At 41.9% G+C, this 17,093-nt stretch overlaps 1 protein-coding gene across 1 annotated transcript in view; it reads right to left on the bottom strand.

The window, feature by feature from the left end:
- LOC126471540 (uncharacterized) overlaps positions 1-17,093 on the bottom strand; it is a 572,770-nt gene that overhangs the window by 215,868 nt on the left and 339,809 nt on the right. The gene's annotated exons all lie outside the window — the stretch shown is intronic.

The following is a 17,093-nucleotide window of genomic DNA, read 5'->3' as shown; positions in this document are numbered from 1 at the left end:
CTTCTCTTTTGTGAAACTTAATTTAAACCTAAATTATAGATGTGATATGGCATAGGTCATCCTTCGATCCATTGTAGAACTTGGAAACCGATTAAGGGAATATTCGTTCACATTTTTGTTGAACGCAGTTGGTTTTTACCATCCTGCATTAAAACATCCTTTTATCAATAGTGCAATTTATAAAGAATGTTTTGTGAGTAGAATAAAATTTCCAATGGTAAACTTAACTGCCTTTTCGACGTTATTTTTACCAGCTAACTAAAAATAGGAAAGCCTTGAACCCCTTCCACTAAATTTAGTTAGTATTAAGATTCTTTTACAGGGAGTGCAGTGGAGCTGACGCTGAAATCATTAAGTATTTGGTTATATCATCGCTAGTCTCACTGAACTATTCTGAATTCTACATGTCATGTGTGGTCTGGCGTCTCCTTACCAGCAACAGGTCCCAGGTTCAACTAGTCAATTCCCTAATAAACACGCTCAGAGCGTCGTTGCGCGAAAGTGGTAGGGAGACACGATATAGAACAAACAGAAACCACGCACAATGTTAGACGGTCACTATCAATGGACCACCTTGTATAACTCCTGTTCATGGGAGAACATTTTAATTGGAAGTTGCTGATTGGTATCACCGGATAAATACGATATTGCAGTGCCTGTGTTTTTAAGAAGAACGGGACAATGTTCTTTCTGACATGCATGCACACTATCAACACGAGATATTACGATCGCATTGTGGTATATTGTGTGTCTACGTCATGAGAAGCCAGTAACAGAAGACCTGTTACGCAGTCTGTAGGGGCGTACAGTTGCAGCCGCCTCTGGTGCCACACGATATTGGTAATTTTCAATATTTTAAAAAAATACTGGGTGTCTGTCTTAGCAGCTTCTTTTGATGTATTCTTTCTGTGCATGCAAAAAAAGTTTTTTACGTGATAGAAGGGATCATTCCATTATGAGTGGAATAGGATAACGATAGATCGTTTCAACTCTAATCTCAATCTGTATCTGCAGTCCTTAATGACTGACGATTGGAAACCCTGAAACACCAGACAATTTTTATTTTGTCTTCGACTCTCCCCCACCATTGGCAACCAGGTGCCACTCTGCCATGGGTTGGTAACCGCAGGTCTATAGTTTATAGTCCAGTTTATAGTCCCCTAAAGTCTTGGAGTATATGGCAATAGAGGAGTTTTGACAAAACGATTAATTAAACACGCTTATGTTTCATATACTGTGGAAATATGTTCCGAATCTTATGGAAGGCATAGAGACAAGAGGAAGTGTTCCTGCATGTGACGACGGTATTTTCCGTCGGGTTGAGATGTTTATCCAAATATACGCCCAAGTGCTTACTGCTTTTTGATATGTCATTAGAATACCATCGAGAAGAATAGCACTGAAGTGTTCGCGGAAATCGGAACCAATTAATTTCTGCTGCGATACTAAAATACTTGAGATTTTTCGCATTTAGTTTAAATCCCTGGATTTGCACCTATCTGTACAATGAAGGCAGATCGCCATTCATCTGAACGATGCAGTGTTGATATCATCAAATCTGGCACTCAGGTAAAGCTGGAAGCGTCAGCATACAAATGATATTTACAGTAGGACGGTAGTAACGAGATGTCACTGACGTACAAGGAAAACAGTAGTTGTCCCAGGACTGACCCCTGTAGCGCTTCTTAGAGAACTGACTTCCAGGACTACTTCAGTCCCACAGACAATAAATAGCTGTATAATCCGCATTTAGGTTTTAAACCACTGCAGCCCTTTCATGAAAAATCGTTACCAAGCGGGGCATGTGGAGGAATTTTGTGGATTGTAATGTAAAGGATCTAGATCAGTGCTCGTCAAACTCTTTGCTCAAGAGCCAATACTGACATTGTGGAGCGGCACATCGGGCTGCATAAGTACCGATCTTACTCTTAACAGGTAATCTACATACAGGATGTTTCCGTATGAGCGTGCAAAAATGTAACTGGACATAGAGAATACTCCCCTAAAAAATTTGTGGTAGGGGACCTGGGGTCGGAGAAGCCAGCTTATGGAGATATGGAAGTAAACTTGTCTAAGGCTTTGTTTAGCATTTCTGTTTTCCAGCTTATTTACAACTAACATTCGTACAATTTTACGCGTACTGTGCTATTTATTTGCATGTACATTCTTTATTTACTGCAAGGAAACGTGGAGAACGTGCATGATTACTGTGAAATATTTCAAAAATGGTTCAAATGGCTCTGAGCACTATGCGACTTAACGTCTGAGGTCATCAGTCGCCTAGAACTTAGAACTAATTGAATCTAACTAACATAAGGACATCACACACATCCATGCCCGAGGCAGGATTCGAACCTGCGACCGTAGCGGTCGCTCGGCTCCAGACTGTAGCGCCCAGAACCGCACGGCCACTCCGGCCGGCTATATGAAATATTTCCTGGTCGCTGGATTGGAAGGGGAGGTGCTACATCATGGCTTGCAAGGTCACGTGACCTGAATCCCCTTGATTATTTCCTATGACGATATCTAAAGTCACTTGTGTATGAGACCCCAGTAGATATGGAGATGGAATTAGTCGCCAGAATTGTAGCTGCCTGAGACGTGATTAGAAACACACCAGGGATATTTGTCAGGGTACATCAGAATCTGTTCGCCGATGTCATGCTTGCATTGAGGTTGAAGACCGTCAGTCTCTGCACATTCTGTACCCGCCAGGGTAGCCGAGCGCGCTAACGCGCTGCTTCCTGGACTCGGGTAGGCGCGCCGGCCCTGGGTCGATTCCGCCCGGCGGATTAACGAGGAGGGCCGGTGTGCCGTCCAGCCTGGATGTGGTTTTTAGGCGGTTTTCCACATCCCACTAGGTGAACACCGGGCTGGTCCCCACATTGCGCCTCAGTTACACGCGTCGCAGACATTTGAAACACGTCCGCACTATTTCACGATTTACACTAGATGCAGACAGTTGGGGTACACCGATTCCATCCTGAGGGATATGGGGTGGCGGCAGGAAGGGCCTCCGGCCATCCCTAACACTAACACTGCCAAATCCGTTGTAACCACGCCGACCATGCGATGGCTGTGGGACTATGACGAAAGCGAAAGAAAAGTCTCAGCACATTCTGTAAGATACAGTACAAATGGTACGTTCATTGTCAATGATGGTATTTGCAAATGGTTCAAATGGCTCTAAGCACAATAGGACTTAACATCTGAGGCCATCAGTCCCCTAGACTTCGAACTATTTAAACCTATCTAACCTACGTACATCACACACATCCTTGCCCAAGGCAGGATTTGAACCTGCGACTGTAGTAGCAATGTGGTTCCAGACCGAAGTGCCTAAAACCTCTCGGCCACAGCGGCCGTCTGGTATTTGCAGTTAACTATAACTAATGTAAATTATAAAGTGCATAGTACTGTGATTTTATTCCTATTATCTCCTTAAAGTGGCTTCTCCGACCCTAGGTTTCCTACCTCAAATTCTTCAGTGGAGCGTCCTCTATGTCCTGTTAAATTTTTCCACTCTCTTATGGAAACACCCTGTAGATTAGCATGTTATCAGTCCCCAGTAGACTAGCAACAGTAACGGAGAGATAGGTTTGCCGCTGACCTCCAAGTCTAATCCATAAAAGTAGGCGCCGTTCGAAAGATTTCGTGTTGGCTGTTCTCTGTTTTACTCGTCGATTTCTGACATCCTCACCGAACTCGAAATTGTAACACTGTAGTTGCCTGACGAAGTATTGTTGTGTTGTCATTGTGATCAGGTGATTAATTGGTTAATAACAGTAATATAATACTTATAGATTGACTGGAAAAATCGCAACTCCAAAAAATAATTAATGTAGAGTAGTGAAATTTCAGGATTACATTTGTCTAGGTAACGTATTTAAATGATTAATACTGCAAGATAACAGGTTTATGTAAGCGCGAGGTAAGGCATTGCAAAATGTGAAATGGAGGTACATTATAACCCGCGTAATCGCAAGAATGTTGCATTCAAGCATGCTAACGCGCATGACTTGAGTTGTACAGGTGCCGGTTGTCTGTTTGTAAGCTGGAGTTCCATGCCTGTTGCACTTGGTCGGTCAACACAGGGACGGTATATGCTGATTGTGGATGACTCTAGCGTTATCGTCCGTTGATGTCCCATATGTGCTCGACTGTAGACAGATATGGTGATCGAGCAGGGCAAGGTAACATTTCGACACTGTAGAGCATGTTGGGTTACAACAGCTGTATGTGGGCGGGCGTTATCCTGTTGGGAAACACCCCCTGGAATGCTGTTCATGAATGGCAGCACAGCAGGTCGAATCACCAGACTGACGTACAAATTTCCAGTCAGGATGTATGCGATAACCACGAGAGTGCTCCTGTTCTCACATGAAATCACAGCCCAGACAGTAACTTGAGATGTAGGTCCAGTGCGTCTAGCACGCAGACAGGTTGGTTGTAGGCTGAACTGGCCTCCTCTTAACCAACACACGGCCATCACTAGCACCGAGAGAGAACCAGCTTTCATCAGAAAACACAACACACCTCCACTGTGTCCTCCAATTAAGTCTCGCTTGACTCCACGGAAGTCGCAAATGGCAGTGGTTTGGGGTCGGTGGATTGCACTGTAAAGGACGTCTGGTTGGGCCCTGTCCTTGAAGTAACCGATTTGTAACAATTCTATATTTTTATTTGAAGCCAAACTGAAATTGTATACAAATTAATCTGAAGAAATATATTTGTCTAATTTTCCAACTGTTGCTAAGATCCCATCAGACTTAACTATCTCCAAATGTACTGGCCCAGGCTTGACGTACTATTTGAAAGAATATTTGGAAGAAATAAAAAACAGATTTTCAGACCTTCGAAATATTCGAGGCTGTTTCAATCTCGTAAAGAACCCTTGGTACGTTGTCCATGTCGATCTCTAATTATTCTGCCAATCTGGGTTTCATAAAACTCATTTGATAAATGAAATGTTCGAACTTCAACACGACACACGGTTTGAAACTCTTTCATTCTCATAGATAATACTTGGGATGTTTCACGTGATGGTCTCAAATTATTCTGCCAATTGGAGTTTCATGTAGCTCATTTGATAAATGAAATATTCGAACGACACACAGCTTAAAGTTCTTTTTACAGAACATCGTGAAACACAGATGTAGACTGAACTTTGGAGATATGAGTGTAGCAATTATAAAAATTTGCCTGATTGTGCACAGTTTATTACAAAACTATTTCCTTCAATTTACCTTTGAGAAACTTATTTTCAAAAATAACGTACTTGAAAAATAAATATCGTAATTGGTGTCCAGTCATTTAAAAGACTCATTGAGGATTGCATGTAGTCCAAACGATGCAAATATGGACGAAAATACCGAAAACGTACATCAGAAGTCACATTTATTAACAGTTCTATTTTTGTCCTTAAGCGTTTGCAGTTAGAAGAACAAAAATCTGTATTAGAGAACAAACCTATAACTTCCTTATAAAGCCATTGGTATGTGAAGGGTGTTGGAAATGCTCGCCGGCTTCTTGTCATTTCGAAAGTTTGAGATTGACGGCATTAGAGTGAAGATTATGTGACCATTTGAATAATGTAACATAATTTTTTAATTAACAACTGGCTGATGTGGCATAAAAACACTTTGAAATCAACTTCAGGAACTAAATACACTGATCCCATACTCGTTTCTGCTAGCGACTCGAAATGATCAAATTACTAATGTGTCCCTTCCTTTGCTGCACCCTTCATACGCACCTGTCAACCGACATGAACATTACAAGATTACGCAGACCACGTGAATTTTAATTGAGACCAATGTACCTTATTCCTGTGAAAATAGACTAGTGCACTGTATTCTTTCTTATAGCTGACTGCAAATTGATCAGCAGCACTTTCCGTCATTTCCTACACTCGCAAACATGGTGGGAGTCGTTCCATGGAATTCTGGTAATGGCGAATCACGTCTTTGGCTCATCCTACCACAACGATTATTCCACTCAGAGATAACACTAGACTCCCATCATTCCCATGAATAATCACAAAAAATGTAATTGTTGTTAACAGGGCACGTACCTACTATCGATTTCCATCAATACATCCGCGGTGATTTAAAATTCGTACGCCCTTTATTGCAGAATTTTAATATTGTAAACACGGCCGATCATTGTCAGCAACAGCACAATAATTTTATTCGACAAATAGGTAAGGTACAGCTAATTGTAGCGGCGACAAGTGAAAAATTTTACCAATTGACCTCAATTATTTTATAATTGGTAGTTTAACATTGCGAGGAATAAAATAATATGAAGGAAAAAAGTTATGGTAGCAGCGAGAATAGAACGCAAACCAACAAGTTACCACGTAATGCGCTTGACCATTTCGTCAAGACATCCATAGAGCTACGATTTCGCAAAAGTCCTTCATACTTTACGCCTAAATCTTTAGAGAGCCTTTTACCTTTTCCTATAGACCATTCAGGTAAAATATTCTAGGAACTTGAGTGGGGCATCTGCTCGCTTTCTCCTCCAAAGATCTGCAGGAAAATGGCCTCTTTAACAGATCTACAGAATTCGCCATGTTGCTTGCAGATTACGTTACACGCACTTTCGAAGAAAAATATTGACCTGGTGCTGCGAGCAATGAAGCGCCCTAGTGCCGGAAAAGGATGACGTCACATCAGATCATGCACAGTCGAAATGAGACAGCTGCGCCCCTCTCTGAATTGACCATCATTTCAGCACTCGACACTTGTTTATAGTTATCACGAAGAGAGTGCTAGAAAACATGTTTTCGTCCTTTTTATTTGAATATTAGTTCGCATTCGAAGAGAAATGGCGTACTTTTACTGCGATTGCAAGGTCTCTTTCGAAGAGAATTGAGTCTTTTAAATGACTGGACACCGATCTATTTCTTCAAATTAATTTGTATACAATTTCAGTTTGGCTTCAAATAAAAATATTTTATTAGTCATACGTCCATTTATCTTGTTTGGTCCTTGCAATTTCAAATTCAGTTTGTTGAATTTCTGTGCAATATCGGACAAAAAAAGCTGGAAGTGTCCACCATCACTAGCACCGAGAGAGAACCAGCTTTCATCAGAAAACACAACACACCTCCACGGTGTCCTCCAATTAAGTCTCGCTTGACTCCACTGAAGTCGCAAATGGCAGGGGTTTGGCATAATATTTATCACTTTGTTGTAAGAATGAAATAGTCTGCAGCTCGTGGTCGTGCGGTAGCGTTCTCGCTTCCCACGACCGGGTTCGATTCCCGGCTGTGTCAGGGATTTTCTCTGCCTCGTGATGACTGGGTGTTGTGTGCTGTCCTTAGGTTAGTTAGGTTTAAGTAGTTCTAAGTTCTAGGGGACTGATGACCATAGATGTTAAGTCCCATAGTGCTCAGAGCCATTTGAACCATTTTTTAAGAATGAAATATACTACTGGCCATTTAGATTGCTACTCCACGAAGATGACGTGCTACAGACGCGAAATTTAACAGACAGGAAGAAGATGCTGTGATATGCAAATGATTAGCTTTTCAGAGCATTCACACAAGGTTGGCGCCGGTGGCGACACGTAGAACGTGCTGAAAAAATGGTTCAAATGGCTCTGAGCACTATGGGACTTAACTTCTGAGGTCATCAGTCCCCTAGAACTTAGAACTACTTAAACCTAACCAACCTAAGAACATCACACACATCCATGCCCGAGGCAGGATTCGAACCTGCGACCGTGGCAGTCGCGAGGTTCCAGGCTGTAGCGCCTACAACCGCTCGGCCAACCCGGCCAAGGAAAGTTTCCAACCGATTTCTCATAAACAAAAAGCAGTTGATCGGCGTTGCTTGGTGAAACGTTGTTGTGATGCCTCATGCAAGGAGGAGAAATTCGTACCATCACGTTTCCGACTTTGATAAAGGTCGGATTGTAGCCTATCGCGATTGCGGTTTATCGTATCGCGACATTGCTGCTCGCGTTGGTCGAGATCCGATGACTGTTAGCAGAATATGGAATCGGTGGGTTCAGGAGGGTAATACGGAACACCGTGCTGGATCCCAACGGCCTCGTATCACTAGCAGTCGAGATGACAGGCATCTTATCCGCATGGCTGTAACGGATCGTGCAGCCACGTCTCGATCCCTGAGTTAACAGATGGGGACGTTTGCAAGACAACAACCATCTGCACGAACACTTCGACGAAGATTGCAACAGCATGGACTATCAGCTCGGAGTCCATGGCTGCGGTTACCCTTGACGCTGCATCACAGACAGGAGCGCCTGCGATAGTGTACTCAACGACGAACCTGGGTGCACGAATGGCAAAACGTCACTTATTCGGATGAATGCAGGTTCTATTTACAGCATCATGATGGTCGCATCCGTGTTTGGCGACATCGCGGTGACCGCTCATTGGAAGCGTGTATTCGTCATCGCCATACTGGCATATCACCCGGCGTGATGGTATGGGATGCCATTGGTTACACGTCTCGGTCACCTCTTGTTCGCATTGACGGCACTTTGAACAGTGGACGTCACATTTCAGATGTGTTACGACCCATGACTCGATCCTTCATTCGATCCCTGCGAAACCCTACATTTCAGCAGGATAATGCACGACCGCATGTTGTTGTCCTGTACGGGCCTTTCTGGATACAGAATATGTTCGACTGCTGCCCTGGCCAGCACATTCTCCAGTTCTCTCACCAATTGAAAACGTCTGGTCAATGGTGGCTGAACAACTGGCTTGTCACAAGACGCCAGTCACTACTCTTGATGAACTGTGGTATCGTGTTGAAGCTGCATGGGCAGCTGTACCTGTAGACGCCATCCAAGCTCTATTTGACTCAATGCCCAGGCGTATGAAGGCCGTTATTACGGCCAGAGGTGGTTGTTCTGGGTACTGGTTTCTCAGGATCTATGCACCCAAATTGCGTGAAAATGTAATCACATGTCAGTTGTAGTATAATATATTTGTCCAACGTATACCCGTTTATCATCTGCATTTCTTCTTGGTGTAGCAATTTTAATGGCCAGTAGTGTACTTCCACATATCAAATTGGCAAACCCTTCTACACTTTTCCTTTGCTTAGCCAAATGAAATTTATAACTGTTATGACTCTCGTCATAACATCCTCCAGTTTATTACTTGAAATTTGACATGCCAAACTCAGTTGCTTTCTTGATGCAGTAAGCACTAAATGGAGAGTAAGTCTGATAACTTCCCTTCTCTCTCAATCAATGCTATCACACCATGTTTTACGCCCATCACTGACAGGCGACCGTCTACAAACATTGATAGTAAATTGGTTGTAGGTAAGACAGTATTTTTCTACGAAATCTTTAACTTCATCATTAAAATCACAAACTTTCATTTGAACTCTCATGGTTATAATTGCCAGAAAGTATTCTTCTATTATCCCATCATTTGTGCACTAATAACCAGCCGGCCGGAGTGGCCGTGCGGTTCTAGGCGTTACAGTCTTGAGCCGAACGACCGCTAAGGTCCTGCTTCGGGCATGGATGTGAGTGATGTCCTTAGGTTAGTTTGGTTTAATTAGTTCTAAGTTCTAGGCGACTGATGACCTCAGAAGTTAAATCGCATAGTGCTCGGAGCCACTTTTGAACTAATACCCAAATAATGAAAATTGACCCATTGGAGCTAAATATGTGCTGGAATTACAGGCAAGACTATAGTATTTGTGTATTTTTACGTTTTTAATTACGCCGTCAGACGTATAGTATGATTCAATTGCCCCTCACCATGAGCCTTATGTAACCTGCAACACCTTCAGCTACCAGGTGCGAAATTTTAATATTCTCTCGCTCGATATGCTCAAACTCTTGGCCTACAGAAATTATGAACAGGATCTTTTCGTAGGTAATTTAATGTAGTTAAATTTTCTACTGGTATATGTTTCCGTTAGTTTTCGAATTATTCAAGACAAACGTACCTTCAAACACGTTTTCCTTTAATGAGTCGAAAACCGTGACCTCGACCTAAATATATATCCCACTACAAAATTTAACTAAATTAAATTTCTTACAAAAAGGTCCTCTTCATTTTTTCATTTCGACTAATAGTTTGCGCGTAGCGAGCGAGAAAATATGAAAATCTCACATGTGGTTTTTGAAGGTGTTGCAGGTTGCATAAAACCTATCAGCAGTGGCAGCTCAGTCACTTCGTATGTTTTGAAATGTCTTCTATATGGCGGTGACACTTAGATTCTGAAAGTGTAAGCGTATTTGTCTCATCCAATATTTGTTTCCTGTTTGGGAAACGTTGAAACGAAGTTTGAGAAAGAGTTGTCAATTATTGCTTCACTAATTCAGCATTACTGAAAGGTTTCATACTTTTTGCAAGAAGATTACTTGCTTCATATGATCCTTTCGTGATAGCCACATCTTGCTCAACTGCTGCTTACATGAAGTTTTGTTGACGTTGAATTGTTGATTTTAGGTGAGCAATTTATTTCCGTTCTTTCATTTGTATCTAAAGGAAAAGCTGCTGTAAATGAAGTTTGCTTACTTATTTAGTGTCGAAATACATTGTATCTCTTCATTCCCACAAGCGTTTCCCGGCATATTAAGCAAATAGCAGTACGTTCTTTGTGTCCACTTATGAAACCAAATTCTGCTTCCCACTTTGCTTGGATACTTGTTGTCTTCACTTATCTTCCTCTAAGTCACTATTTTTTACGATACATCAGACGTCATTTATTCCAATAAAGATAATCATACGACAAACGAATACAAATACTTTCAACGCGACGAACGCTCAGGAGTGCCGAAGCCTTGTGTCAGGCTGACACTGAGGGACATGACAAAGCTGAGGTGGCGGGTGCGGGCCCGTCTTCGGCTTCTCCCTCGTGCTGTTCTCCGTCGTTACGCCCTTAATGTTAGCGAGCTTTTGTAGAGGGGATTCGAACTCAGGTCCTGTCAGTGAGAGCACTCATGTATGGTTAAGAGATCTCCTGTCGTGCGAAAAATTGGAAAAGATACCTCGTTAGCTATTTAATTCTTTGTAAAAATGATAACAGGTTCTGAGTAACAACACTACTGGCCATTAAAATTTCTACACCAAGAAGAAGTGCAGATGATAAACGGGTATTCATAGGACAAATAGATTATATTGGAACGGACATGCGAATACATTTTCACGCAATTTGGGTGCATAGATCCTGAGAAATCAGCACCCAGAACAACCACCTCTGGCCGTAATAACGGCCTTGATACGCTGGGCATTGAGTCAAATAGAGCTTGGATGGCGTGTACAGGTACAGCTGCCCATGCAGCTTCAACACGATACCACAGTTCATCAAGAGTAGTGATTGGCGTATTGTGACGAGCCAGTTGCTCGGCCACCATTGACCAGACGTTTTCAATTGGTGAGAGAACTGGAGAATGTGCTGGCCAGGGCAGCAGTCGAACATTTTCTCTATCCAGAAAGGCCCGTACAGGACATGCAACATGCGGTCGTCCATTATCCTGCTGAAATGTAGGGTTTCGCAGGGATAGAATGGAGGGTTGAGCCACGGGTCGTAACACAGCTGAAATGTAACGTTCACTGTTCAAAGTGCCGTCAATGCGAACAAGAGGTGACCGAGATGTGTAACCAATGGCATCCCATACCATAATGCCGAGTGATACGCCAGTATGGCGATGACGAATACACGCTTCCAATGTGCGTTCAACGCGATGACGCCAAACACGGATGCGACCATCATGATGCTGTAAACAGAACCTGGATTCATACGAAAAAACGTCGTTTTGCCATTCGTGCACCCAGGCGCTCCTGTCTGTGATGCAGCGTCAAGGGTAACCGCAGCCATGGACTCCGAGCTAATAGTCCATGCTGCTGCAAACGTCGTCGATCTGTTCGTGCAGATGGTTGTCGTCTTGCAAACGTCCCCATCTATTGACTCAGGTATCGAGACATGGCTGCACGATCCGTTACAGCCATGCGGATAAGATGCCTGTCATCTCGACTGCTAGTGATACGAGGCCGTTGGGATCCAGCACGGCGTTCCGTATTACCCTTCCGAGCCCACCGATTCCATATTCTGCTAACAGTCATCGGATCTCGACCAACGCGAGCAGCAATGTCGCGATACGATAAGCCGCAATCGCGATAGGCTACAATCCGACCTTTATCAAAGTTGGAAAACCGAGCGAGGTGGCGCAGTGGTAGCACACTGGACTCGCATTCGGGAGGACGACGGTTCAATCCCGCGTCCGGCCATCCTGATTTAGGTTTTCCGTGATTTCCCTATATCGCTCCAGGCAAATGCTGGGATGGTTCCTTTCAAAGGGCACGGCCGAGTTCCTTCCCCATCCTTCCCTAATCCGATGAGACCGATGACCTCGCTGTTTGCTCTCTTCCCCCCAAACCAACAACAACAAAGTCGGAAACGTGATGGTACGTATTTCTCCTCCTTACACGAGGCATCACAAAAACGTTTCATCTTTCAACGCCGGTCAACTGCTGTTTGTGTATGAGAAATCGGTTGGAAACTTTCCTTATGTCAGTACGTTGTAGGTGTCGCCACCGGCGCCAACCTTGTATGAATGCTCTGAAAAGCTAATCAATTTCATATCACAGCATCTTCTTCCTGTTGGTTAAATTTCGCGTCTGTAGCATTTCATCTTTTTGGTGTAGCAATTTTAATGGCCAGTAGTGTATAACGGATAAAGATAGAATTCAGACTTCAAGATTCGAATTAGGTATTTCAGATGAACGGTTAACGAACGAAACGAAAACAGCAAGAATAAAGGAACTAACAGTTCACAAATGTTTTAATATTGATTTATATCCATTTAAAAATTGCTAAAGTACGTCGCCCATCGTGTGAATGAATTTCTTTTTAAGTAAAAGCAGAAGTAAATGAATTAAAAACAGGTATAAGTGAAAGACCGATTCTAAATTTGGCAGTGTGGTACCGATCAGTAGTGGAAGGAGCTCAGCAGAAAGTAGTGACGTGGCCTTAGTCCCCACGGCGAAAGAGTCTAAGCAGTTACAACTGGAAAAGACAAAAATGCAAGGAACACCTTCTTCTCGTGTACCCTTCATATGAACGAGGCTACGTAAAAACAGTTACATGTTTGGCCTTGAATCCAGATCTTTATTTTCTAAAATTACAAGGTAAATTTCAGTATAAAAATATTTTAATTATTACGGCTTGTAATGCGCTTTCTGTCACGTACTTCTTGTAAGGCATGTTCAGCTGCGTGCAACTCACTGCGTCTTCTAAATGTGGAAACTTCGACTGTCACGTGAGACAGTATTCTCAATAAAATCACTTTTCACCTTACAGCCGACGGTTTCAGATTCGTGCCAACCTGAGCACTCTAACAATTGTGAGACAACAGTTGCGTGATGAAACGTTGTTGGTTTTACTGTGTGTGCGAATGAATCTGTAGTAGTAGTTTTAAATTAACTGCCGAATATAAGTCTCTATCACAAAAGTTTGCTAAGTAATTTAAACTCCTGTTTTTCTACTCACCGCGTTGTATTACAACAGCCTCAGTTAATTTAATAAACCTTGCTACATTTAAGTACTGCATTTTTAAAGACAGTCTGTGCAAATGGGCACTCACGAATTCGTGATACATCGGTATAAAAATTTATACCACAGAAAGTGATCAGTCTCACATGCCCATGGGATGCCGGTACTTGACGACTAACAATGAAACATTCCCGCTTTTATTCACTGTAATACCGCAATGGCCGCGTTACCCCTCTGCCCCTAAGGTAAGCGGCATACTTCTCTCAACTCAATTCACCATCGTCAGTTAAAATTAAACACAGCTTAAGTATTGCTGTCTCTAAGTATTTTTGTTTGTTACTGAGCAGAAAACTCTTAACGTTAATTGACGTTTTCTGATTCGGCCGCAATTTGCTACAAGCATATCTTCTCGCTATGTATAAACTGAAGTTCGCTACTCGCTTCTGTCTGAATGTAGTGGCTAATCGCAGAAACTGTAGTGGGAGACGTTGATACTCGCGGCGGACAGGCGTTGCCGCTCCGCCGACAAGTGAGCGGCGCCTTTGATTGACAGCTCGCATTGTTGGCAGGTCACGGTGGGGCGGTTCACGCACGCCTGTAGGAACTGCAGTATGCTGGCCGGTGGCCCGTGCCGCTTAAATCGTTTAACTTATATGAAAGTGATTATACTGAGTCACCTAACGTTCTTCTCCGATTTGTAGACACACCGGTGACTCTAAGTGATGTCCTCCAAACATACAAAATTACCGCTACGGGGAACAAATCGTCTAGCAGTAGATACTCAGTGTTAGCCGTGCGATGCCGGGTCGGGTCTCTAGAATCAAACAATACGGCTGAAAATCACAAGGTGCACGAAAACCTGATTAGGGCCGCATGCGGCTCGTGGTCCGCAGTTTGACGACCACTCATCAAGATCTTTCACGTGCTTAGCTAAAAACACACGCACACACACACACACACACATGGAAAGACCATTACAGTCTCCTTACGATAATTGGAAAATTATGATCATAAGTGAACTTTTTCACTTATAGCACTTCTTCGATTTGTATTGAAGCTGCCAAAGTGTATACTAGATCTTAACAAAACTGTTAAACTTTTTCATGGCTGCTAAGTCTTTACTCAGGAAGAGTGATCTAAGTAAAGCCTTAATGGAAATGTATCCACATTTTCCTCCCGTCAGAAAGGTGCTCAACGTAAACATACCAAAGAATACTGGTTTACTAACTCTGTGTATCAACTCACACCCATAACTAACTCAAAAATGTAATGTCTAGTGCAAATGACTGAGAAATTAATATGATTAACTCATACATTTTTTCACTATCTTTTTTGTTCCTTATGTAAATTTTAAGTTTTAATAGAACGAAGTGTTTTGCAACATATCATGGGGACTATATTTCAGAGGAACTACTCAATAACTTCATGGATACATCATTACTCTTATTAAATAGCTTTCTGTACTCTTTAAATTCAGTGTTTTGTAGATTACAAAAGTGTTACGAGGAATGGTTATAGCCGTTGTTAGTTTACTTAGTTAGTTACAAGTTCCATAGATCATTTGAACGATTCTTTAATCAAAACGCTCTGGAACGAGTCAGTTTACAGGATACGAATACATGATTATTGCGAACAAAAATGAAAATATTATTATTTTTAGCTCTACTCATGCAACTACCCTTAAAAACAAGTCTTTTTTTGCAGGCAACCGGTTTTTAAATGGAAACTCGTCAACGGAATAGAAGGCGTAGTCCAGGAGAAATGATTTTAAATTAAAATTAAAACTTGCTTCTCTACCTGTCAGACAATTTATGTTATTGGGTAACGGATAAAAAATTTAAGTTGCTGCATATTGAACTCCTCTCTGAACCACAGACTTTTTTAACAATGGTTAATAAAGTTCATTTTTCCCTCCACTGTTGTGGGTATGTACGTTACTTTTCTTCTCAAATTGTGATGAATTATTAATGACGAATTTCATTAGCGAATATATGTGTTGTGATGACTGCAGTTAAAGTGCCTAGCTCCTTGACGAAGTTCCTCCATGACGTCCGTGGATGTACTTCACATATTATTCTTGCTCGCTTTTGTGCAATCAATACTTTCTTTCCAACTGATGAGTTATACCAGAAAATTATTCTGTGCGACATCACTGAGTGGAAAATGCAAAATATGTCAGTAGGTTGCTACGATTATTTCCAAGCTCAGCAATTATTCCAAGAGCAAAAGTAGCTGAACTGGATTGTTTGAGAATCTCAGTAATATGTTTCTTCCAGTTCAAGGTTTCATCAATAGGTACACCCAAAGATGTGGAGCATTCCACCCCTACAGTCTCCTCCTCATGTGCTGCCTCAATTGTTGCTAAGACTCTGTTTGTTGTATACAACTGAATGTAGTGCTTTTTTTTTTTAAATTTAAGATGAGTTCATTTTTTGAGACCCACTTAATAATTCTTTGGAAAAATCATCTATTAACTCTTCTGTTGCGCTCTTTCTAATCGGATTTATTGTAACACTAATATCGTCTGCAAAAGTACCAATATTGTTTGTTGAATGTTAAGTGGAAGGTCATCCACATATATGAAGAACAGGAGCAGACTCAAAATTGAACCCTGTGGGACTCACATTGTGACCTTTTTTTTATCCCAGTCACTAAAATTTTCAGCCTTTCTGACACTGTCTGAATCATTCAGTACGACTTTTTGCATTCTGTTTGTCAAGTATGATTCCTACCAGTTGTGTGAAAGCCATAAATTCCATAAAACTTGAGTTTTTCTAAGAGTGTATCATAATCTACACAATCGAAGGCCTTGGAAATTCCAACTGGAGATTCATTTTTGGAACACAACCTACGACCAGCTTAGAGACAGAAGTGATAGCACTTTCTGCAGGACTTGACTATCATTTTGCAGGACAATGCTCAAGTGCGTACAGTGCAAGCTGTTACTGATTTGTTTGACTGGTGGGCTGCTAAGTGCTGTACCACCTACTGCACTCCCCTGACTTCAGTCCTCGTGAGTTCAACTCGATTTCTACACTGAAGGAAACACTTCACGGCATTCACTTCAGAACTGCTACAAAGTCGTCAGGCAATAGACCGCGCCGCTCGAACTGTCAACACAACTGGCACTGCTAAGAGTTCCACATCGCTGGCAACGGGTTATAAACAATGTTGGTGGCTACTTTGAAGATCAGTAAAACTTTGAAACACGTATCTATTTTGTACGAGCTGTAAATAAATAGTTGCCACTATTAAAGTTCCAGCCCTCGTAATTATATTAATTTCGGTGAAGGATGTTGCTGCTAGTTGTAGTTACTTCAAGTTTTGTGGGGTGACATTTTTAATATATTCTCTTGCTTCATCAACTGAACGATTATATGCTCTATTTGCTGCTACGTTTTGAAAGTGATTGTTAAAAATACTTGCAGCTTGTGAATTATAACACTGTCATTTAGTTTTATTGTTACAGAATCTTGTACACTGACTGGTTGCCCTGTCTCCTGCTTGATGTCGCATATAGTTTTAATCTTATTGTCTGTATTATTTGTTTCCTTCAGGACATGCATACATTTAGAACATTTTAATGACTTCCTT

This window comes from Schistocerca serialis, chromosome 3, assembly GCF_023864345.2.
Source record: "Schistocerca serialis cubense isolate TAMUIC-IGC-003099 chromosome 3, iqSchSeri2.2, whole genome shotgun sequence".
Taxonomy (NCBI): Eukaryota; Metazoa; Arthropoda; class Insecta; order Orthoptera; family Acrididae; genus Schistocerca; species Schistocerca serialis.
Note: the sequence above shows the minus strand (reverse complement) of the source record. Positions and strands in the feature narration are given on the sequence as shown.